Source organism: Corvus moneduloides, chromosome 3, assembly GCF_009650955.1.
Source record: "Corvus moneduloides isolate bCorMon1 chromosome 3, bCorMon1.pri, whole genome shotgun sequence".
Lineage (NCBI taxonomy): Eukaryota > Metazoa > Chordata > Aves > Passeriformes > Corvidae > Corvus > Corvus moneduloides.
Window position 1 is genome coordinate 5,144,305 of NC_045478.1, and position 24,898 is coordinate 5,169,202.

The window sequence follows — 24,898 nt, forward strand, 5'->3', positions numbered from 1 at the left end:
CTGCATCCTTATGAATTTAAACAAATTCCTCTCACCTCTTAACTACAGTCAGTGACATGAAGGAAGTGCAGGTCTGAGGGCCAGCTTCCAGCCAAGGACATATCCTGGGAGGTGTGCTAGGGGTAACAATCACCCCAGAGAAAGGTCTGGGTTCTAGGTGTGATCTCACTCTTTTGATCTATGAGGGCCCAAGGAAGATGGGTTCTAAAAGCCTTGTAAATGTCATCACTGTGCTGCTCCTGTGTGTGCCAAGAAGGTCCCATCCCAGATGTTGAACAGTCTGAAAGCAGCTGTGGCTGGACATAGACAGGCCAACTGGGAGAGCATCTTGGCCTTTGTCAAGTCTTGAACTGTGTCGTAGGAATTGTCTGGGTGAGTAATAGTTGGCCTAAGCCCTGCTGGGACTCTTCTAATAATTTAGCAATATAACCAGTCAAGCCTTAGGACCAGGACTTAATAGAGAAGCAGCACATCCGGCTACAGTTAAAATATCTCAGCAGGTCCCACTGGAGCACTTTGTAAGGCAGTTCCAGGGATTGAGGTGCAACCCATTTGTCTGCACTTGCATGTCAGCGTCTCTTTTCATGGAGCATGTGCTTATGATTTCATTGTCTGATTTCTGGACATAAAGAAAACAAAACACTGGAGACTCATTTTCTAAACTAAGCAAGGGGGAAGAGAAACTGCTGATGGAGAAGAACAAACTTGTCTCACGCTGAGGACTCCAGTTCCTCTCAAAAGGCATCACTGGCACATGTGTATTTGTGCAAGTCTTCCATTTCGCACCCTTCCTCCAACCTTCTTTTTGCTATTCTAAAGCTGTTTGGAAAATACTGCAATTCTTATTCTTCACAAATATTTAGTGTCTCAGAGTTTGAATGAATCTTTGCTGCTTTTACTTCACTTCCAGGTGAAGAAAAAGAAAACAGTAACTTTTTTCTACCTCATTCACTTACAATGTTGATCTATGGTGGTCTTCTGCAGTGGGGAGTTGACTTCAGCATTGTAATTGATGATGAGCAACAAGACATCTCTGATACATCTATGTTAACAGAGAAAAGAGTTCCTGAGGCTATCTGTCATATTAAAATAAAAAGCCTTGTTTCTGATATAGTTAATAGAATGAATAAATGAGCATCTATCTGAATATGACTGCCTGGTCTCAAAAAAAATTCTGATAATTTCACCCAGGTTTGAAGTGTTTTTCAAGGTTTGGGGAGTTTTCTTTGTTATTCCCAGACACTATTCACATTTTTATCCTATAGTTTGTAGGCTCCATGAGCCCTGGTGATTGAAGGGAGGAAAGTGATAGGCAAATGGCTGGGAGAGCTGATAACAGAACTCGGAGTCAGATTCTGATTTCTGGGCCACATTCTCTACCTCACTGTCCCTTGCTTTCTAACTTCCTCCCAAATTTCTTCTTAATTCACAGCCTTATTCCATGACATTGTCTCTTGAGGTTTTCTCAGCCAGCACAGAGAGCAGTGCACGTAAGATTCATTTGGTCTTAAAACTATTGCTGTAATGAAAAAATACATTATTTTCCTCCGTTTCCTGGAACACCTTGAGATTACATCAGAGCCTTGAGATTACATAAAGGAAATGAGAAAGAATCTGGGTCATCTTTCCTTACTCTCCCTTTTTGTACATTTTTGCCTGATTATTTAGGTGAAACATCCAATACGAACAGGAATATGTTGGGAATCTCATTGTTACTCCTCAGACTACAAACTGATAAACAAAAAACACTGTAATTTGTTCCAGTCCTTGATTTGGACTGGTATTGCTTATACATATTTTGTAATTTTTTTATGTACTAAAAGGACATAAAATAAGATTTGAGTAACTTTAGAAGTATCCAAGACTATTATTAACTACTCAAAACTTTAAGGCATTTTCTAAAGCTGCTGAAATTGTTTTATTGTTTTAATTTTATTATTTTAAACTTAAATTGGCATCCTGTAATCCCTGCTAAACCAGGCCACAGGTATCAGTAACTGGGCATCTGAAATGATGGTCTAATTTGAGGCAGGTTTTACCTTCACTCTCTTCACAGGAACATTGTAAACTATCATGAAATACTTTAATATTAAATAAACATATGGGTACCAGTGTGATGGATATCATGGAAGGTTCTAAAAGATTGTGAAGTATTCACTCCCTGACCCTGAAATGAATAGAGCCTGATGTTGAATATTAGAGGAAAACAAACAGTAGGAGCAGCCAGAGCACCCTGAATAATTCAGGGACAATTATATCTACTACAGACCTTTTTTTCCTCTATAACACCAAGCACAGAGCCTTCCACTGATCCCATCAGACTCGGCACCCCGGTCACCCCCACCTTTTCTGGTTGTCACTCCTATCTCAAAGCCTGGAGCTCCAGCTCACTGTACTCCACACAAGTTTCCACACATCCTGCAAGTTCTCCTTCCAGTCTCTTCCTTCATTATGTTGGCAGGATCCTCCCTATCAGATTAAGGTGAATTACTGTGAGGCTGCTTCCTTCAGTGTTCTGTATGATACTGGGATGGTGAGTAATTAAAGCACCATAATTACAAACTTTTGGCTATTCCACATGTCACTGAAATGGATCCACATGGGAGCTGAGAAAATCAGGGTCTTGCACAGTAGCTCTGGGCTGGATTACGGCCAATGCAGAAGCACTCTGGGAAAATCAAGTGCCTCAATCCTAATAAGCAGCCCTTAAATGAGATTTTCAGAGACATTTGCTAGATCTGGATGGATTTTCACCAGAACTGCCATAGCCAAACTCTGACTTCAGAGCATCCCACTCCTCCCATTCCAAATCTTTGCTCCACAGACCAAGTTTACTAGAAGTTTAACAAAAAAGTTGCTTAGTTTTTTTCAAGGCAGCCTAAAAATATCTTCTTTTCCTCTGACATTAAGAATAATTTTAGCTAGAATTCTGCAAAACAACTCTGCTTGTGGAAAGAAACCAGAGATGATACATACACAACTGGGGGCAGGTATTGTGTTAGACCATGTTGATCAAATATACTTCATTGTCTGATATTTCCATTTAAGTTTGATTCAGTTCGTATTTCATACTTCTGGATCATGATTGATCGTGAACCCAGTGTGTTTTCCTGCAAACACAGAGAGCTTTCAATCCTTTCTGGGGTCCCAATAAGGAGCTGTTAAAGAACTGGGGATAATAAAAACTCACACTGAACTAAGTTGGTAGCAGGAGGATGCAAGCCCTATGGGAAACTAATGAAAATCAAGCTCTGATTAATCTGAATGGAGCTCCAATTTGTGAAAAATGCAAAGGAAGGACACTGATTCCCCCCCACAGGAAAAGCAATCAGCAAAACCAAACAATTTCAGCTCACATTCTGCAGAAGGAAAGAAATAAATCTGCATAGCCACTAATAGGATTCCTCTGAATGAACTTGAGCCCAACAGTAGCATATAGGCAGAAGCCTGCAACCCAAAATAGAAACGCCTTGGAATCCACAGCTCATCTGGACAGGATTAGAGAAACGCTCCCTGAACATTTAGTGAGTGACATGTCAGAAAAGAATTGAACCAATTTACAGCAGTCCTGGAACGTCCCAAACACAGAACCTCTGAAAACAATGGGATAAGAAGGAATTCTTTGTCCACTGCAGCATAAAGCAACTATTTTGAGCAACAATATCAGTGACATTAATGACTGCAACACAATCTTCGGGTAGCTCTGAAGGCACTTTTGAAATCTATGGCTGGCCCATGGGTACAATGCTGAAATTGTACCCAATCGAAATTTTTTTCCACTGGTTTCACAATTCCAGGAGAGATTAGTCAGATTTGCCTCTGACTTGTTTTTTGGTCACCCTGAAGCAGAACAATGCATAACATGATGACAGTGAGGTTTGCTGTGGGAAAATTAGGGTTTTCTTTCAGTGGGGTAGCTGGAGGGGAAGGGAGAGAGAATTGTCAATACAGCTGAGTCACTTGAGCCAAAAAGCTCCTGAAAAAGTCACTCAAATATGACAGGACCAAGATTTAAACACTGAGAAAGACCAAAGTAACCCATGCCTGTAAAGTAACATAGAATGTTCCTTTTTTCCAAGGCATAATTCAAGCTCGCTACCCAGACCCCAGCTGACATTTAGGGAAAGTGTTTGGAGGAGCTGGGCTGCACAATCTGGTAGAGCAATGCTGTTCTATCAGCATTACTCTTTCAGAAATTTTCTGTTTAAGTAGACTGTAAGTGAAAAAGGGACTTTTCTTATGATATAAGTATTGTTTCAACAAGGTGCTATTTGGCAGATGCATATCAACATGAAATAGTGAACTTCAACCCCTCTATCTCCAGGGGAAGACAAGCAGCCCAGATTTGCTCCTGAAGGAAACAGAACTCACAGGAGCCACACTATTAACCCTCAGATCACATGTGAACAAACAGAGCATAAATGCCTAGAAAGGATAGATGAAAATATCTGAGATACATTTGATCCCAGGTGGTGTAATAATGTTCCAGATCACATCAAGCGGACAAGCTGGAATCTTAAGCCTCCTCCTCCTCCACACTACCAGAGAGGCTGCAGCCACTCCATCCTGATCCCAATTAAAAGCTGTCCAGATTTATCTCCATCCCTGGTATTTTTAGATTGCACAGTCTTACCAAGAACTCTTTGAAACTGATGTTGAACAGAGTTAGTCCTGCCTTATGTCAGAACAGGGAAGATTCAACCCCTAAGAGATTCTGCTGCTCTTTTAAGCTTGTTTTGCTTAGGCTCTGGATGAGGAGCCAATTGCAGTGAGACCGAGTGCAGCATGATAAACAGGATATCCAGAGTTTTCATAACAGGGATTAGGAGAAAACAAAGTCTTTTAAAGGGGTTAAAATTCATTCAGTTGGCAAAAGGGGTGAGGGCTTCCCCATTTCAGAAAACAAAAATCTGAAAGTGCCAGGCAGCGCTTTCTGTGGGTCTCCAGCTCAAAACTGGGGCCTGGATCCAGGTACCTGCAATTTCAGTAGAAACCTTCCAGACTTGGAATCAGCAGGCTGCAAAATGTCATAACTTTCTCAGACAAAAACAATCGTCCCTTGAGGAAAGAGGCTCACTCAGACACACTGAGTCGTTGTCTCTCTTTCCCTACTGACAATCTTTACATTGAGGGGTTTTAGCCATTTCAATCAAACTTTATAACAAATTAGAAGTCTTAGATGTATTACATTTTTGCAGTTTATAAAAAATAAAAATAGGTGGCTAAGTGGAGAAGGGAAGGCCTCTTAATTCTTCCAAAGAAGAAAAGAGTTCATGGTGAGCCCAGCTTTTATTAAATACCTGAGATTCCATGTAGGGGATGGTAGATACAGAAATGCCATATATGCATGGGCTTCTGCCAGCATTCCTGATGTAGAAAACTTAAGAAAACTTTCATCCCACATCACTGGTTTGGTGTACTGTGGATTCTCTGGTGTCTAATGCTTAGTTTACATGCACCCTTGGTGCCATTGAATTTAAAAGCGAACCAATGTGAGATACAAACCCTTCAGACACCAGGAGTAACAGGGCACGTATTTGTGAGTGTCTAGTCTTAATGCAAATAATTGGACAGATGGATGATAGTTATTGCTCCTAGAAGGTTTTCAAACAAAAATTTCAAACAGAAATACAAAAAAAAAACCATGGCAGAGAGGAATAATATTAACAAAATAAGCAAGATGCTCTTCAGGAATATTATTTCTGTTGAACTCACTTATGGAGGTAAATGCCTCATCTGGTGTTATATGTATTGACCCAAACACCCTTAAAATATACAAATATGACTATAAATTCACAATATTTAAAATAATAATTCACTGAACCACTGTGAGATGAAGACACAGGTAATTTTCTGATGAGCCAGATAAAGTAGACACAGCAAACACTAAAGATCATTAGAAACACATTGCAGCTTTGAGAAATCACTTCCTCCCTGGCATGAACAAGAGGTCACCAGACATGAATACAGAAGGTGCGATGCATCATTTCTCCCATGGAAGAAAGGAAACCACCTCAGGGCTGAGTTGTGCATGACTCGATTTGGCAAACAGTCTAAATATTTTGAAGCATAGTGTTTCTGTGCAGGAATTTCAAGAGATGTGAGTTTATCTTCCTATTCTTTGCAGTCTGCTTAGAACTCAGAGAGGAAAAATATAACCTTCAGTGGAGAAGGTTTGGTAGAAACTACTAGTGCAATGGATTATATGTTGCAGTTTTGTTCAATGTCCAAAGATCTTCCGTGATTAGTGGAAAATCCCTCACCTGTACACTCTATGGGGATGGAACTCATCTTGTCAAAAACACCTGCTCTGGCATTGAGTTTGAGGGGGGGGATTTAGTTTAGCATTTAACATGACATTCTTTAGTATTCCAGTCCCAATATGTCTTCATCTGGCCAGGCCCTACATCGCTTAGCTCCCAATATGTGATTTTTGCCCAGAAAACATCACTCTGGAGATGGTCTCATCTTGGGACTTTCCATGTATCCTCCGCTCTTAGATTCACATGAACAACTGTTTGCTTTAGGATGAATCATGTCATGTTTTTACGGTTTCTGACACTTACAAATATTTTGCTTCCGCCTGGCAGTGAAGTCAGCCACTTACTATTATTAAATGTTGTGCTGCACTATTCCCCTTTTTGGGTGATGATCTCAGTGGAGCCCTGACCGAATCCAGCTTCACACTCTCAGATCTCACAGAGATGCTACTGGTGTGTCTCCTGTTTTTAACATCCCTGGTTACCAGCTGTGTCGAAAGCCTGTTCTAATATGTTGGATTTACTCGTCCTCTTGAGCTGATTCCAGCCCTGTGGTTTATGGGTTGCCTTTGTGGTTTGCAAAAGGTCAGGTCCTGGATGGCTCTAAATTTTCTTAAGTGAAATTCAAACACCGCAGATGAGTATGTGTTCAAAGTAGTTGTCTTGAGTGGTATGGATTCAGATTTGGTAATTGTGCTCAGGATTGGTGCCTCTCCTCTTCTTTGGGGCAGTGATCAGATGCGGGTATCCCAAACTCTCAGTGCACCGTCCATCCACCATCATTTGTTCAGATCCCAACTGCCTCCAAAATTTCACACTCAGGCTAGACCCCGATTTGCATTTCGAGTTGTGCACCCCTACCTCCCACCCCATCCCCATGTTGAACCTGCCTTTGGCCTGACTCACTAAGCACAATTCTCACTCTCTTTTTGCTGGCTCACAGGCAGCGACTGCATCAGCTGTAACTCAAAATTGTGAACAGATGAGGAGATTACTTACTTGAACTGTACTCAATCATTACATCACCCTTGTGCTGAAAATCACAGCACTGGCTCCCCATAAGGTTTTGCATCCACTTTTGGGTTTGGCTCCAGAGCTACTGGATTTACTCACTTGCTCCAGCTTACTTAAAAGAGCTGCTTGTGCCTCATAGACATCCTCAGACTCTGAGATCAGTTGGTGCCGATTTATTGATCATTCCAATGCTCTGACTGAAAACTGCTGGTGTTGAAGACTTGGCTCCTCCAAATGTATTTTGTGGAAATCCCTGCAACCTTCATCCAAGAAGAGGGAGGAAAATAAATCTGCTAAACTGTCCAAACACAAAGAGAAAACATTTTCTTGAAGCTGACAACAGCTTGGCCTCAGCAAAGGGAGAGCTCAGAGACTTTTTTTTTCTTTTTCTTTCATGAAACCCTTTTGGTGAAATCTTTGCATTCAGAAATTTTTCTGACTCAGGAATAGCTGCGGATGCTAGATAAGAGCTGTGGTGCAGATAAGAGCAGTGAGGAGAGAGAGGGCTGTGGCACACAAGTCTGCCTATCCAGCCATGGTGGGTAAGTCCCTGGGAAGGCCCCCAAAAGCAGCGATTTCTGGGCTGGGATCCTCTGAACGCCTGGCACTTCCAGCAGAACCATGACTTGGCACTGGGCAGTTTTAGCAGTGATCAAAACCCTTTTGGAGGCACTGATCTTTCCCCACAGCAGGGTCAGTGCTGGCTGACTCAATCTGTTCCACTGTCCATCAGTGGCTCTCTTGCTGCAGGTCACCCTGTGGTCATCAGAACACTGGCCATGATCCCCACCTGCTCTTCTTGCCATCATGGTGCTGTTTGGAAGTCAAGCCTGACCTATGCTGAGCAATGATTTTCCTCTCCCTTGCTGAAAATCAGCTCAGGACAAGATCAAGGGTGTGTAAACCATGAGTCAGGGCACCAGCGAGGGCTTTCCCGCCCCATCCTCCAAGCGCAGCCCCCACTGCTGCAATGAGGGGCACTGCTGTCCACTAGATACAGGGTGAAATTATCCCTGAAATGCTGCAAGCTGAGGCAGCCTGGGGCTCACTGCAGAAGAAAAATATCCATAAAATGAAAACCAGCATTTATGACCAATTAGGTCCTCACTAAACATGCTCACCTGATGGGTCAAGGCATGGAGAAAGGGACGACTTCTCTCTCCACAAGTCAGTTCAGGCCAATGGGTCAGTGTCTCATCTGGTCAGCTCTTACCATCAGAATCACACATCATAAATCCTACAGCCTAAGGGCCACTAGGAGCAACAGAAGAAAAAAGAAAGAAAAGGAAAGAAAAAGAAAGAAAAGGAAAGAAAGAGAGGTGAGGCGAGGCGAGGAGAGGAGAGGAAAGGAGAGGAGAGGACGTATGGCTGACAGCCATGGGACACATACCTGAACAAGAGAGCCAAGGGGAGAGACCTCTGGCAGCAGTTCACAGGCAGGGGACGGGGGTGGCTTCCCAGTCATCACTGAATCATAGGACCATAGACCCATTACAGTTTTAAAAGACCTCTAAGATCATTGAGCCCAACCATTAACCCAGCAGCATCACATTAACCATTAAATCATGTCCTTGTGGTGCACATTTTATCCTCAGGGTCAGTCCTCACTGAGGTCAATGGCAGCAGCTTCAGAATCCCAGTATTGCCTTGCTTCTTCCCAGGCTTAGTTTCAGGGCTTGCCAGCATGGCACAGCTTTGGCACAAGCTGTGTGCCTGTCTGGACCTACAGGTTGTTCACTCCTTTATTAACTGTTCCCTATCCTAAACTTTGCCACATGTGCTTTTGTATTGTCCCTTGAAATTTTCCAGAGTAGGGCTGAAGGGAAGCTTCAGGAATGGCTTCATAAGCACAAGATATCACACAATGAATGCCAAATGTTATTATCAAACACAACTCCTAGACACACACAGGATTGGCAGAGGTGCTTAACTTTAGGGAGGGCCCCCAAACAGGCTCTGGACATGTTTAGCTGCAAGGCTCCAACACTGCTTCACACAATCCTGGCAAAAACTGTGGTACTGTCTCTGCTCACTCAGGGAAAGACAGGTTTCAAATTAACCGCTTGGGGCTTGCTGTGAGCGTTCATGTGATCCCCAGCCCATCCAGATGTAGCTCCATTCATTCCCACTCTACAGATGGCCAGAGCAATCCACTCCCTGTCATGTGCAATGAAGAGCAGGAAGGAGAGAGGATTTTTGACAAGTTTAAATATTATCCAAAACAAAGAAATAGCTGAAAAGCCAGGGATGCATTTAAATAAAATAAAGCTGCCAGCAAAATCCCATATTTGTTACAGTTCATTCCATTTCATCCCCAGAGCTGTTCCTCTCCAAACATGGCAGCTCCAGTAGTTTGGTGTCCAGATGTTCCCTGTCATACACTCTGCACTGCATCAAGAGTTTTTTTCCTGATGTGACTCCTTAAAAACAGTGAACTCTGATTCCAGGACAACCTGAGTACACTTTTCCATAATGAGGGGTGATTGAAAAAACACGGTTGTTGACTTGGCTAGTGAAACACGGGCTTTTTTGTTCTTCTCTTCATCTTTTTTAATTCTCCAGCTGGCTAGTAATCCAGCATCATCAACATCTTTTTGCATTTTAGTCCTTAAGCCATTCATATTATACACATTCCTTTTTTTAAAATACAGATTTTAAAAGTGATTTGATGTGGCTTGGAATAGTGACATGCTTATACATTTATAAAAAATTCATTAACTCAGGGGGAGGAAAAGAAAAGATTGCATCTTTTATTTTCTTTCGCTCCCTTTCTTCATTTCCAGCATATGAAATTATTTGCTGGTCATTTAGGAACCACAATGTCAAAGTGTGGTTGCCCCATAGGGAGGAAAAAAGACAGTTCAGCTTTGCAGTTTTCAAGTCAGTTGTTAAGAAGTAGCTTTGGCAAAGGCCAAAGCCAAATTGGTCCTTGAGCTGCAATGTGTGAAGTCTATGTTAGCAATTCTGCTCAGTTATTGAGAACACCTCTTCCCACAGTCCTTAAATCTGCCAAATCCTAACCAGAAGATGATGCTCTACAGAGCCTTTGTTCCAGCCTTGTGAAATCCCAATCTCCAAGTTGCAGCTGCCAATTGCTCCTGTCTCTAGGCTCAGTCATTCCTGGACCTCCGGTGAGATCAGCAAAAAAAACCAAAACAGTTTGGAACCCTCCTCAGGAACACTGAAATACCTAATTCTTCTAAGCCATACGGTGATAACTTGGTGTCCAATTCAAAGAGGGATTTAAGTGTCTCAACTCTCACTGAACTCAGCTGCAGTTTAGGCACCTAAAGGGGAAATCTGGAGTGTAGAAGAGAGTTCAGTGTCCTGTGCTCTTACATAGAAGTTCTTCATCACTTTTAGAGTGTCCTTCCACATTCCTCTGCCATCTCCCTCCTTGAGCTTTATGGTGCCTTATATGAAAATATGACAAGATCATATTTATGGTTGTTGTTTTTTTTGTTATTATTGCTGGGACACTTCACAAATTTACCAGTATTAAGCTTGAGAGAAAAATTAGAAGCCCAAAAACCTCGTTCTGTTCAACTTATAATGTATTCAGGCCTCTGGCAAAGATACCCTTCAACATGGGCCCAATCCCAATAGCAGTGGTGAAAACCCCATTCCAAGTTGATGGTTCCTATGGAAAAGCTTTTAGCAGCTTATCTTATTACCACTGTATTAAGCCCTATTCTCTCACCACTACACAAAGAGTATAAACTACTCCTCTCTCACAGCAGAGGAAACTGTTTTGATCTTGGGAGCAACAAGTGATAAAATGTTCTGCCAGTTACTTGATATGAACATAATTTTTTTTATTTTCCAGGCTATTTTTTTCTTCAGAAAAAACCCCCCCCTAAATTCCAGATTTTGTGCTCTAGAAGTATTTGAACCTGACATATATTTTTAATTAAGGTTATTTTTTTCATTATGACGTAATTACAAATCCCATGGGATACTCTATCCAGACTTTCACTGAAAGGACAATCCACTGGATTAAAATGAGATGTTATCTGACTTTTCCTGTTATTTGGTCTCTTTTGTTGGAATCCCTCTGTTCTTAACTTGTTATGACTCTGGATTTAAAGAAGAGTGGTGTAAAAACTCAACCTCAACCCATTTTGATACAGTGCTGCCTATAAGTCAGGTGTACAAGACTCTGAGGAAGAATTCTGACTGCTTTGCCTCTGTGACATGAATTTCATATCAACATCAACTTGAAGGCTGGGCAGACCATCACATTAATAAAAAATCTAAGCACATGCTTCAGTTGAGACCTCAGGATCTCTAGACTGACCTGGCCATCAAGGCTTTAATGTGCTTTAGTTCTTTAGTAAGTAATATAGCATTATAGAGATGTCCCTTTTTCTCCTGTGGGTTCAGCTATCAAAATCAAAGCATGAAACATTGCGCTCTCCTGTAAGATCTGAATCTTTCCACATTCAGGTATGAAGCAATATTTTATTCAAAGATTTGATCTCCTGCAGTTTGCCTCTAAAGTGACAGGGATATTGCATGAAATACAATTTGCATTCAAGCAGTATGAAGGCTGAAAAAATAGAATAGAAAACAGTTGTGAAATCTTATTTTTTATTCACACACAAGGCAGGGTTTTCAGCAATCAGTTAGCACTAAAGTGTATAATTTGGTATTCAGTGTGTGTAATGATTTCAAGCCAACCTGAAGTAGCAGGATCTATCATTCACTGGCTTTGAGCCCCTCAATGAGATGGGAAGAGTCCATTGATTTGCTTCCAGCCAGGGTGTCTGGTTGTCTCACTCCTGTCTTAGATTGTTCACAAGATGACAGTCTAACACCATAAGATACTAATATTTGAACTATCAAAAACTTGGGGCTGTCAATTTTTGTTTGAGCCTAAAATTGGCTTTGAGATTTTTATTTTTCAGTCCATCTGAAGTCATCCAAATATGACTTTGAAGACACGTAAAAGGGAAACAGAAAAGACCAGCTTTGATTGGGACAATACAATGAAGCTATTAAGGGCTGAGGACAGAGTGAGTGACCCATATGTCATGCAGTAGCAGTAACTAATAAAAACAATTAATAATAATAAAGTCAGAGAGCCAGTCAGTGGCTCAGTGACCTCACATAGGAGCAATCATCAACTGGATTGACATTTTGGGCTGCCTGGAGTATAAAGGCTGAAAGAAGATTATCACTAGATTCTTATAATTGTTTTATGAACCCCCTGGTGAATGCAAACAGGGACTAAAAAAGATCCTTTCTTACATAAGTTGAGAATTAAAGCCTTGGCAGGCCAAACAGTAGTTTCTAGTCTTTCAGCAATGAAGTTTAATGCCCAAAGCAGATCTCTTTTTTTTTCACTATTTGGTCATGTTTTCTCCATCTGGTAAACATGAGTCAGGAACAAAGTCTGGGGGAGGGTAGAACTGGCTGTTTAGAATCCAGCTCACTCTAAAACGGGACTTCTTCACACAGATAAATGTCAAGGAAAGCTCAGTCTATGTTAGTTAATGCTAGCTCTGACTTTTCAGAGCAGCTGGTCCTGGAGTGGGATGAAAACCCATCAGGCCAACTCTGACAGCTGTCAAGCAACATCCTGAACTGTGACTTTTTCCACCTGAGTATCTCAGATATTTGCAGCTGCAGAAGTCTGGACTTCATTGTGGACCACACATCTACAGGAAAGTTACTCTACCTGCCTATTTTCCTATATTTGCAACAAATAAGAGCCAGGAATTGCAGTGGAAACTGTGTGTACTTCCTTCTTCTTCATCATCTTCCTCCAAATGGAGCATCTGAAACACTGAGCTTTTCTAATATGAAGCCTTGTGTGATCTTGTCTTACCTCATGGCTGACCCTGCTTTGAGGAGATCTATTGAGATCCCTTCCCACTGCAATTATTTATGCTCCTATGATATAAAGATAAACTGACCTGGATAGCCCTTTTCTTTTGTTGTTGACTAGAGAGTACCAAAGCTACCATGAACTCCTGACTTCTCTTTGTCTTGCTGTAGCTGTTACACACATTTCTTACAACATCATAAAAGAAATGAGCCCTTAGGCGGCACCTGAAATAGAAGGCTACGTCTTTGTGATACAGCCATAAAATATCAGGGTCATCTGTTTGCCAGACAGCTTAACAAATCTTCCTGGGCTCCCAAGGAACAGATTCAGGTCCTTCTGAAGGTTTCAGAGAAGGACTTTGGTTTAGGGATGGTCCTTCAGACCTCAGAGGAGTTTCTACATCAACTGCAGAAGCAGTATGGAAAGACCAGTTGTCTGACTTGGGAGACTAAAATTGGATAGGGAAGATATTTTTACTTGATTAAGTTTGCTTAGCTCCTTTGCCAAAAATTTTCTGCAGGAAGGAAGAAGGGCTCACAGGCAGGAGTGGGAAAAGGAAATGAGAAAATATCTGACTAGTATAGCTGATGGAAGGAGGCAGTGAAAAAATATGACAAGAAAAAATATGGGGGTATAAAGATAAGAACCACAGATATGATGCAGATGGCAATGTTTGTTGTTTTCTTGAAGGACAGGGAAAGTTTAGGAAAATACCAAACTTTTGTTACTGGCTGATCCTGAATTAGCTTAGATTCTTGAATGGTGGATTACACATTCTGAAGGAAATTTCAAGTAAGAGCATAAACACTGGGACAGCTTCCCCTTGCAAGGCTCTTTTAGATGAAGAGCAAATCTGGGGCTCTGTATGTTCTCCTGACCTGGTAAAGCTCATGTGTGTACCACTGTGCAGTCAGAGAGAATAGCCAAGAGGACGTCTCATCTTTTGGGTGAACATTTCCATACAAAGTCCACTGGTGGACAGGAAACATGAGAGGGACTGGGAACAACTACAGTCTACTGGGATAGAGAGAGGAAGCAAAACACAGCTACTCTGCGAGGAAAGGATATTAACAGAGCAGGTCTGACCTCTCCAGAGGGAGAGAAGATGTCTAGTAGGGGACCAAGTCCTGCTCATGCCAGATTAATAAAAGCACCTGAAAGATGAAAGAAGTGAGTTTTAAATGCTTGTCACTCAGACAGCTCTGCCTCCAAAGGGACAGAAAGGTTTGGTGTCAGTTAATTGGGTGGAGGTGCTCTGCTCTTTTATTGGGTTGAAAATGAGATGCATTAAGAGGCTTTTACCTCAGCACCCTGTGGCACTCTTTGTCCTTCTCAGCAGGGAATGCAAGTGGCTTGCAGGGAATTGGCAGGGAATGAGCATCTTTCTTGTCATTAGTTTTGTGAGCAGAACTGCAACTGATACAAACTCCCCAAGGGTGACACAACCTGGGCAGAGTTACAGGAGGATGGTGAATGCAGAGACCTGTAACAGACCTTTCCTGTTGCTCACTAATTACAGGAGCTGAAGGTACTGAGGTTTCTCTTCCACTGAATGCCGCGTTACCAAAGCAGACTGAAAAAACTTTGCAAGGACTTAGCCTGAAGCAAGTGTCAGGATAGGGAAAGAAGTTACAAAACTAGCAAGGAGTTTATGCACCCACCATTTCATCATGTAATAATCTAACATTAACCATGTACCAAAAACGCTGGTCCCTTACAGCTTCTCCCCAGCTCTGATCAGTCCAAGAAGCGTTCAGTCAGGCTGAGCTGAACAAAACCCTTCATTCATTACAGCCCAGTAGGATGCAAACAACTTCACAACTTGATAATCTCTTTCAGCCCTTATTAAATCAGCAATGCGCTGCAGGTGGGAAGTCAGCCTGGAAAGGAGAGACGGCCCTTTACGCACTTTGCAATAAAGCATGGTTTTAGTCACCAAAAAAGATTTCCAGGGCTTTCCCTGCCTGCCTCCCCTCCCAGGAGGCAGATTCCCAGTGTCCCGCAGCAGATTACACAAGCATCGTGTTTGCATTACGCGGTGGTGATGATGTGTTTGTTCTTGGCACTGAGGGGCTCTGACTCCGCAGAGCTCGAGCAATGACAGTGGAAATCTTTCAAGCCTTGAGCTGGATTTGCAGCCTCCCCCTCCCCGTTGCAATTCGGGCTCACAGTGCGGAACACAAGACTCTTTTGTGGAAAAGAAAAAAAGAAAAGAATCCCACTCAGATTTGTTTTCTGTCAAGAAAGAATGGATTTACAGCCCTCAGGACATGGCCCTGCTTTTCAAACACAGCCCCCAAGCAGTGGTCGCATGCTCATATCAGAAGCTAGGCATGTATAGGCTGACTTTATGTCCACATTTGCAGATTTGATGTTCCATTAATGAGCCCTGCATATGGGAAGGTAGGAAGGGAAGAACCCATGGCTGGTTTTATTCGCAGCGCAGCCCCTGAAGTCACCTCCACAGCACTGCTGCCCCTGCCAGATGTGGCCAGATGTTCTAGTGGTTGATCAAAATACGACAATTATTTTTAATTGAAGATATCATTTTAACATTTGCCTTTTTAAAAAATTTTCCTCTCAAAGGTTTTCTAAATTGATTCTTCTTATCACCTTTTAGTCTTCTTTTCCTTCCCAATTAAAAACTCTCAGAAAAATAAGCAGGATTTTTTAAACACTGAAGTGTTGAAGGGAAATATTTAATTTGAAAAAATCTCAACAGGGGTTTTGATCTAAAGCCAGCATTTTTAGTAAGAATGTTTCCATGGTTAGTTTTTAATTTTTTTTTCCCCTAAAATAAACAAAAATTTCAGATTGAATTAAAAATTTCCATTCTGGTTGGAAAGCAAGTCCTTTTCTGTTGGAAAAATACTTTGATGCATTAAAAGGAAAAAAAAAAAAGCCTTTTGAAAAACACCTGACTTCTATTTAGATGAAAACTAACCAGCTGAAAATCTCAAACCCCCAAAGCATCAGACACTAATCCTATATACAGTTTGCATTCACGCTGGCAGGCAGCAATATCTTTTTCTTCCAAAATGCCTTCAGCTTTCTGTTTGTTTTCAGGTTTGTCTGCATATGGATTCAAGTTTCAGAGTTCCTAATTTATACATATATACATATACATACATATATACATGTGTCTATGTATATATAAAAGCCACTGTGGCTTCATCCTCAGACTGTACGTAACTGTCTCCTCTCTTGTTCCTGGCATTGATATTTGGGTCCTATTTGTATGGGGACATTGAGAAAAGGAGCTGGAACGAATTTGCCATGAAGTGTCTTGGGGCCTACAAACAACTACATATGTTTAAACTTGAATTATTTGTCATCTTGGGTCCAAAGGGGTAGCTCTGTCTGGAACAGAAGCCACTCTGTTTCGGGGTTGAAAAGGCACATTTGCACACCTTGTCGTTAATGTACCATGTTTGGTAAAGTTTATGTTTCGTGAGGTAAATCAGGGAACAATGACATTTCATAATCTACAGAGATTTAAAGAAGGACTCCCATGCCCCAAAGCACTTTTTCTCTCTCCCCACAACTTTATCAGATGAAATCAGTGAATAGCAGATATTACCCTTTCCTGCAAAGTTTGCAGTCACTGAGATTTTAAGGGCATTATGAAAGGATTTGGCTTTTAAGCAATGCTTTAAATTTCTATTACTGCTGTATCCCATTTTATCTTCTCTTTTAGATGCCATAAAAGAGAAGAAAAAGGGAAAACACTATTCTCTTTTAACTGTGACAATTCAAGGTGAAATAAGTCTGAGAGGAATCCTACATCAGTGACCTTTTCTTGTCACAGCAGCACAGGCAGAACACAAGTGTCTGTATTCCCAATTTGCCTTTTGCCTTCTCAGAGTACTTTTAAAATCATCACAGAATCACAGAATGGGTCAGATTGGAAGGGACCAAGGTGATTCATCTGGTCCAAACTCCTGGTCAAGCCCTGGTCATCCCAGAGTGCAGGATTGCACCCAGGGAGTTCTGGAATATCCAGTGAGGGAGGCTCCACACCCTCTCTGGACAATCTGTTCAGGGCTCGGTCACTGCACAGGAAAGTTCTTCCTCATATCCAGGTGGAACTTGCTGGACATCAGTTCCTGCCCATTCCTCTGGTCCCATTGCTGGGCCCCACAGAGCAGAGCCTGGGTCCTGCTCTGAGCCCTCCCTGCACACAGGCACAGACAGGGATGAGGTCCTCTCCAGGTCCTATGGTTGTGGTTCTTCATTGTGGTTTTTTGGCATTTGGACCATTTGGGGTGTCATGGTGTGAGAACATCCCCCCAACAACAAGTGTCAGTCTTATCGCAGATGCTTCAGGAGCAGAAACCCCAAGTAGTTCAGACCAGATGTTCATGTTTAGCTTGGTTATAACTGGGTGAGACAAGTTTGAGGCATGGTGCTGAATCACCTGGCGTTGAACCAGAGCAGCTATGACTGGAACCGGAAGAACTTTAAGGTCCCTTCCAACACAAACTATTCTATGATTCTATAATCCACTGATTTTTACAGATGCTACCCATGGTTGATGGTTTGGTTTTTGGGTTTTTTTGGCTGCTTGGGAGGTGGTTATAAAATTAATTAATTTCATTTTCATTAACAGTTTGTTGGTTTGTTTCTTTCATGGAAATTGCACCTTCTCTGTTCTCAGCCAGCATGGGGTTTGTGCATCTGTTTCTTCAGAAAGGTTGGAGCTGTCTGAATGGATGCTGAAACAAATCTTTAGTCCTTTCTGTTTGCTCACAGTTGGAAGAGAAGCTACATTAATATTGAGAAAGTTTTGTAAAAAAAACCCACAAACTTGGGGACTTGGAGTAGAGATTTTCTCACCTGTTTTCTGCCTCTGCTGCAGTTCTGAGACTTTCCCCAGGGAGCTTAAGGACATTTTGCCCCGTGAGGTTTGAACTTCTCTTGCTGCTGTTGGGAGCCTCTCAGAGGCCATTGCCCCAGGCTCTCTGATTAGAGCACTGAGTCGAGACATCAGGAAAATTAAAAGCATTTGCTGACTTTTAGGCAAAGATGGGCTGATTTGGAATCTGTATGAAACTTTTTCCCCAGAAATAAATATTTAATTTTTTTCAGATTGTACACCTCTAGTGAAAAGTGCCCCTGCCTATGGCAATGGGTTTGGAACTAGATGATCTTTGAGATCCCATCAAATGCAAACCACCCTATGATTTTATGATTCTCTTGAAAAGAAAAAAAAAGAAAAAAAAGAAACATTTAAATTCAGCCATTCCTCTTATAACTTAGGGGGTAATTTCTCCCATGCACAAACAGCTTAGCAAATCTGTCCACAAAAATATAAGGTAAGGATTATACCCAGTGTTCACAGCACTGAGCTGGGCAGAGCAGCAGAGAGGTTCTTGGAATGTGTTGAGCAAGGCAGATATAAACCAGCTGAGGACCTGTCCTGCTTTATTCTCTTTCCCCATACAGATTTCATTGATATGAGCTAAAATATAGTGATTGGAAAGGGCATTTGCAGGGGAAAACAGAATGCAAAAATTCAAACTGGGGCCAACCAAGGGAGAAAAAAAAATTCCCTGCCAATAAAATTGACACACAATGGGAACAATTGCAAGTCTGGAGAGAAAAAAAAAAACATTCTCACTCTGTTCTCCACAGCATGGTATCTTCTCTTAGAGTAGAATGACTGAATTTATTGAGGTCACTCATCCCCTGGTAATCTGGCTACTGTAATGTATTTCACAAGTGAGAGGGAAACAGCCTGATGAGACAGCATGTGAGAATCCAGATCACTGGGGGAGGAGGTTTATCCAAATTTATAGCCTCCAGTAAAGATCTGGCTTTATAATTCACAGTTACTCTCTCTCTTCCTTTAGCATTGAGAAATCTGTCCTGTTAATGGCCTGTGCTTAACATTCTGGTGCAAATTCAAATCTCAGTGGTGCTGAACTAAAATCCTTTGAGATTGATGGACTTGGTCTGGAATAAAATCATTATTTTCTCTGTCTTTGAAAGCTATTTTGAATTAGCTTGAGTTCTCACAGGATGTGATGCTTTCTTAGAAATACCTAGAATATGAATGAGTATGGAGTAATCTAATCTGGACATAGGCATGCTCACATTTGGATGAGTTGCTCCACATATGATAGAAATTTGGATAATCTGTCCTGCTTCTGACTCTCCCCTCTGGGCTGCCCCACACTGCACTGCCCACACCATGGTCTGTAGTTTCTTTGTCTTTTGCTTCTCTGTGGGTTCTCAGGTAGATTTCTCTTCTCCACTTCATGCCTAATATAAATGGATCATTGTTTTTCTGTTTCTGGCTCCTGACACAAGCTGTCCTGCCACTCAGCTTCTATGAATGACAGAGTTTATTCTGTTTATTCTTGATTCCTGTGAGGAGAACCTCTCTTACTGCCACATCAGACCTCAAGATACCAAAATATTCCTGAGCTTAAGAGGTGCCACCACTTCTAAGACCCAGGCCAAGGCTAACACAAATGAAATGAGAAGGGATATCTACAAATGTCAGAGACAATAACAGACTCAATGGCATAGGTATTAATTTTTGCAGTATTTAATGTAAGTTGCAGGGGCTTTTTGGTGCCAAAAAAAGCAAAATTTTCTTTTCCCCATATTGAGAATATTCTTTTTAAATTTGGAGTCAATGCCATAAAAAAAGATTAAGAAAAGGGATGCATAAGCCCTACAGAGAATGCAGTCTTTGGGATTTACAGAGCACTTAGAGCAGAAAATAAAAATGAAAGCCAATCAAGCACAGATAAGTTGGATTTTTTGCAAAATAAACCACTACAATTTTTCTTGTTAAAATTATTACCCAAAAAATCACAATACTAATACCTTCCTATTAACTCCACTTTTTTTTTCTTTTTTTTTTTTTTTTTTTCAGTTGAAAAGGTCTGTTTCTGGCATCAATTACACAGGAAGCCAGACAAAATTATAGTGGTTCTTTTTGGTCTTAAAATATCTATTTATTAAAGCTTTGATTTCCAGCTGCACATCCCTCCTGCATGGCAACCTCTGCTTGATAGGAGTATTAATTAAGTCATGTTAATGAGGACAGCAAGGAAGGGTTTTCCCAGCTCTCACACTATATTTCAAGCATTGCCAATGTCATCTCTCTCTCCTATCTCCCTCCAGCTTTGCTGTCTCCTGTGTTTCTTCAGAGGGGAAAGAGAGTTTAAAGCAGCATGTCATAAATCACCAGACATCCTCGTTGTAACAGGATGATCCCCTGTTAGAAGAGGATTTCCCCTCGCCTTGCGAGTGGGAGTAGTTGTTCTGTGGCTCCTGGTTTCCCTTTGAAGCATGTGGGAGAGGAGCATCCTCTTTTGAAGCCCAGCTGTGTGACAGGAGTAGCAGCAGAGGAGGGAGATGCTCCGTGGCGATGCTGGTCTGCGTCAGGGAAGTTGCGTGGGAGGGTTGCGACAGTCTGCTCTGCTGCTCCCCTCCTTGGACATCACCACCAGAAAAAAAAACAACTGCAAAGAGACAGCCTGCAGTCTTCTGGAAAGGGGATTCAATGGGACAAAGAAAATGTGAATGCAAGGCAAATATCTTGCCTTAAAACACATGCCTCAGTTTCCCCAAAATTTCTAGGATAACAGCATGATCTAATGAGGCACTGATTGTAGAATCATAGAATCATAAAATAATAGAATCATAGAATGTCAGAATGGTTTGGGTTGGAAGGAACCTTAAAGGTTATCTTGTTCCAACCCCCCTGGGATTGGCAGGGACACCTTTCACCAGACCAGACTGTTCCAAGCCCCCTTCAACCTGGCCTTGGACACTTCCAGGGATGGGGCAGCCACAGCTTCTCTGGGCAACCTGTGCCAGGGCCTCACCACCATCACAGTCGGGATTTTCTTCCTAATATCAAACCTAAACTCACCATACTTCAACTTAAAGCCATCACCCCTTGACCAATGAAACTAAAAAAACACAAGGTCTGGGTTAATCCGTTGCCTTCCCTTCTCCGTGGTACCAACGTAACCATTACTTTTTTCTCCATTTCTGCCCTGTGTTGCTTCCCTGATCCTGTCTGTTTGGTTTGGGTTTGAGGCTCCTCAGACCAGCCCTCACATCTTTAGAGAAGTGTGATGTCAGTGCCAGGCCCATCAGGGCCCCAGGTGCTGTCACACTACCAACAGACATATACAAATCCCTTTTTTTTTTTCAGTCAGTCTGGTGGTCTGAGGTTTAATTCATTAATAAAAGCAGCTTGGATGGCAGCAATGGCAGGGCAGCAAGCCCCAGCCTTGTGGCAGGAAGCAACACATGCTTTTCCTTTCAAAAACAAACAAGCAAAACTGCGGAGAAAGTTCCCCTGGGCAGCGGTGGAACATTTGAGCAAGGTCTGTGGAGATTGCTGTCTCCAGCCCCGAGGGGTGGGAATGCGCTGAGGGCTTTCTGCTCTGTTTTTCCCTTTTCTTGCCAGCTTCCTATGTATAGGATAAAAATAAGCCCCAAGTCCTCCTCCTTCCGTCCACTTCATTAGAGACATCCCTCTGTGCCCTAACAAAACAGGCCCAGAGGAAGCGACACAGACCGAAATACAAGAACGATAATTTTCCTAACACAAATAAGCAGGCAGAGGAACTCATCTAAGGAAACAAGTGAGCGAAGGCAAAGCCACAGATGAGCAAGCAATGGAGCCAAGAGCTATGCTTAGGCAATGCAAGCCTGCCTCCAGCACGTCTCCTGAGCCATCCCCAGCTGGGAAAGGCTGAGCAGTCACCTGGCATGGGCATCCCTGCAAGGAGCTGACCTCCCCCGAGCCCACACCCCACGAGCAGCCAGACCTGGAGTGACCCTCACCCCACTTCTGGGCAATGGGGCAATGGGAAGAGTCTCCTTTCCCTCAGGGTGGACCTGGATTGACCCTGATCCAGCCCTAACTGTGTCTTTCCCAGTGCTTCAGGAGCAAGTGTTTCACTTTTCCCAGTGTTTCATGGCAAGAAAAGCCGTGAAACAGAGAGGCACAGGTTAACCGGAAGGATAGCAGTTCTCCAAGTCCAGAAAAAAAGAAATGGCTGGGCCCTGTTCACTCTATTATTTGCCATTTGGAGGCACTGATGCTGCCATTCTTCAAAATAACCTCAGCCCAGGTGTTTATTTATCTAGAAATCCATCGTGGATGCTTGCCGTGTGTTGTAGTTCTGTTTGAAAAGCTTCAATCATCAAATCAAGGACAGGAAAAACAAAAGCAGATCTCTCAGCTGGCTGGTCCCCACTGCAAGAAGGAAGCAAAGAAAACAAACTGTAGGCTGAATGTTTCTTGCTGTAAATGATCAGTGAATGTCTCTGAACACTAACTCTATCCAAGGAAGCCAAAATCAGTTTGTGAATGACTTGTCAGGTTAAAAAGAACCATATTCATAATAAATAGTCTTTGAAACCATTCTTTCATGCACTCTCCATTTTCACAAAGTCGTTTTCATAGGTAAACAGCCAAGCCCTCACTACCCAGGAAGTTAATGGCAAAGATAAGGAGACCTGAGGCTGTGTCTCTTTTAGAAAATTAAACGCGGCCTGGACCATTCTCTGGCCCCGAGGCCAACTGGCACAGAAATGCCTGCATCCATTCATTAAACTCTCCCACTTTCCAAAACAGAGCAGCTGTATCCAAGCTGCCAACTGGGAATGGTCCCTGGCTGTGCCGGTTGCCGAAGAGTGCCTGGAAACTGTTTGGACGGATGTGAGAGAGCCAAGGCCAAAAGTGTGCAAGGGACCAGTCTGAGGACCAAAATCAAATTAAAGCACCTGGGAATGCTCCTTTGCAATGTGCAAAGTGTGGACGTTGCCCAAGAATTTGATGTCATGCCTTGGAGCAGCATCACTGGACCTGTGTCATTTAGCCAGAAAGCTTTGCTCCTTCATTCATATCTTGACTCCACACATCCACTTTGGGGAGGTGTTGGGAAAGCAGCTGAAGCTTGGCAGGTCTAAAGGCTTCAGGGCCTCTTTCACATCTGTATTTTCCTTTACTAGTGGCCCCACCACCAAAAACGGACACCTGGGACATGAGCGTTTCCAGGTAGGGGTTCAAGCCTCACCTGGGCTAGAAAGCAAAATTTATAGTACACGAAAACCACAAAAATTTAGGCACTCCTGGGATTTTAAGTCTGATGTCTCATCCTTGTTAGCCAGCATGTCAACAGGCAACAACACTCATACTTCACATTAAGGGTCCTCCTGGGGAACGTCTCAGTGGCACAACCACCTATTAACAGGGGAAAGAATGGGAGGGGACTCAAAATGCTTAACAGCTACACAGGCATTTCCCACAACCATCATTAAATTAAACCATTGAAAAGCCCCTCTGGGGCTGGTGAGGGCTTTGTGAGATCCCTTGTTTCCTCTGGATTAATGAATTATGCAAGTCAAGAGGGGCTGGACAGAAAGGTGTGAATAAGAAGCTTACCAATTCCCCAGAGTAATCACCTGCAAAAGTATTTAGGAACAACATCTATCAGGCACTAAAAAGTCAGAAAAGGAGTAAAATATCTACAGGTCTTTGGTAAGAGACAAGGGGAGACCCGAGCCAGGGAAGTGTCACCTTGACGTGAATCTACTCTGGGCACAGAGCACACAGCAGTCATCAAATTGCTCCTTGTGGTCCCAGGATTTGTTCTGCTCATATGGCAGGCACCTGCACTTAGCTGGAAACTTGTTTCCATTCCTGTGAGAGAGTCCCAGCTTCAAAGCAAGCCTTGTGATTTTTGGTTCCTGTGTGTGAGAAGGGTATTAATAAATGTTGTATTAATAGACCATGTGCTTGCACACTTCCCGTCTTAAATAAAGAAGATACTGGATGAACCCCATTTTCCCAGCACCTCCAGGCTTCTTGTATGCTTGCAGTATGAGGCAAAGGCAAGACAGCAACAGCAGAAATGGACTTTGAAATCCAAATAAATATAACCTCAGACCTTAATGGGAAGAGAGTTTGAAGGCCAGTTCATAACTGAGTTACAGAGCATGGATGGATAATTTCTCTTGAAACTGTCTGAATCCAAGCTCAAAATCTAATATTCATCCTTGCAGTTTATGGAAACCGGGAATCAGTGCCAAGACCTGTTACTCTTCTGGGGTTAAGACTCCTCCTAAGCCATTTCAGCAGAGTGGGAAACCTTCCTCCTTTCCTATTTTGGTAAAAAGGGCTGTTTCCTCATCATTCTCCACAGGATTTTTCCAGAGGACAGGAGACAAGCAGTATCCCAAAGACTGGATCCAGCCATGTCTCCATGGATGATGTTCTCATCTTACCACAATCTACTGAAAAGCTAGTGATCATCTTTTCCAATATCCTCATTTTTTACAAAGCTTTTTTTGACTAAATTGAATAAAGAGAATACTGGACATTTCATTTCATCATCCAGCTCTTATCTGCAGTGTTTAACTGCTGTTGATGTTATCTTTGCTTTAAGAATTCACAGGACATGCTGTGAATCATTTTTCATAAATACTATAGTTGGTTGAAAATTTTTAAATCATTTTTCATAGCAAAAACACAATTCCTAGTAACCAAAACACTATGGGAAAACATTGGTTTCAGTCAATCTCCTGACTCAACATATGTCACAAAAAGAAATCACTGAAGTGCTGTATTGGGACATTAAAGAAAAATTAAGGAGGTTGTTTTGAGAAAATTAGACTAAGTGGAGATAAAAAATAATTGAAAATTGCTAAAAATAAAATAAATTAAGATTTATAATTAGTGACATCAAATATTTAATTTAGTGCAAATCAATCTTTAAAATTTTTGTCCAGAGAAGCTGTAGCTATCCCATCCCTG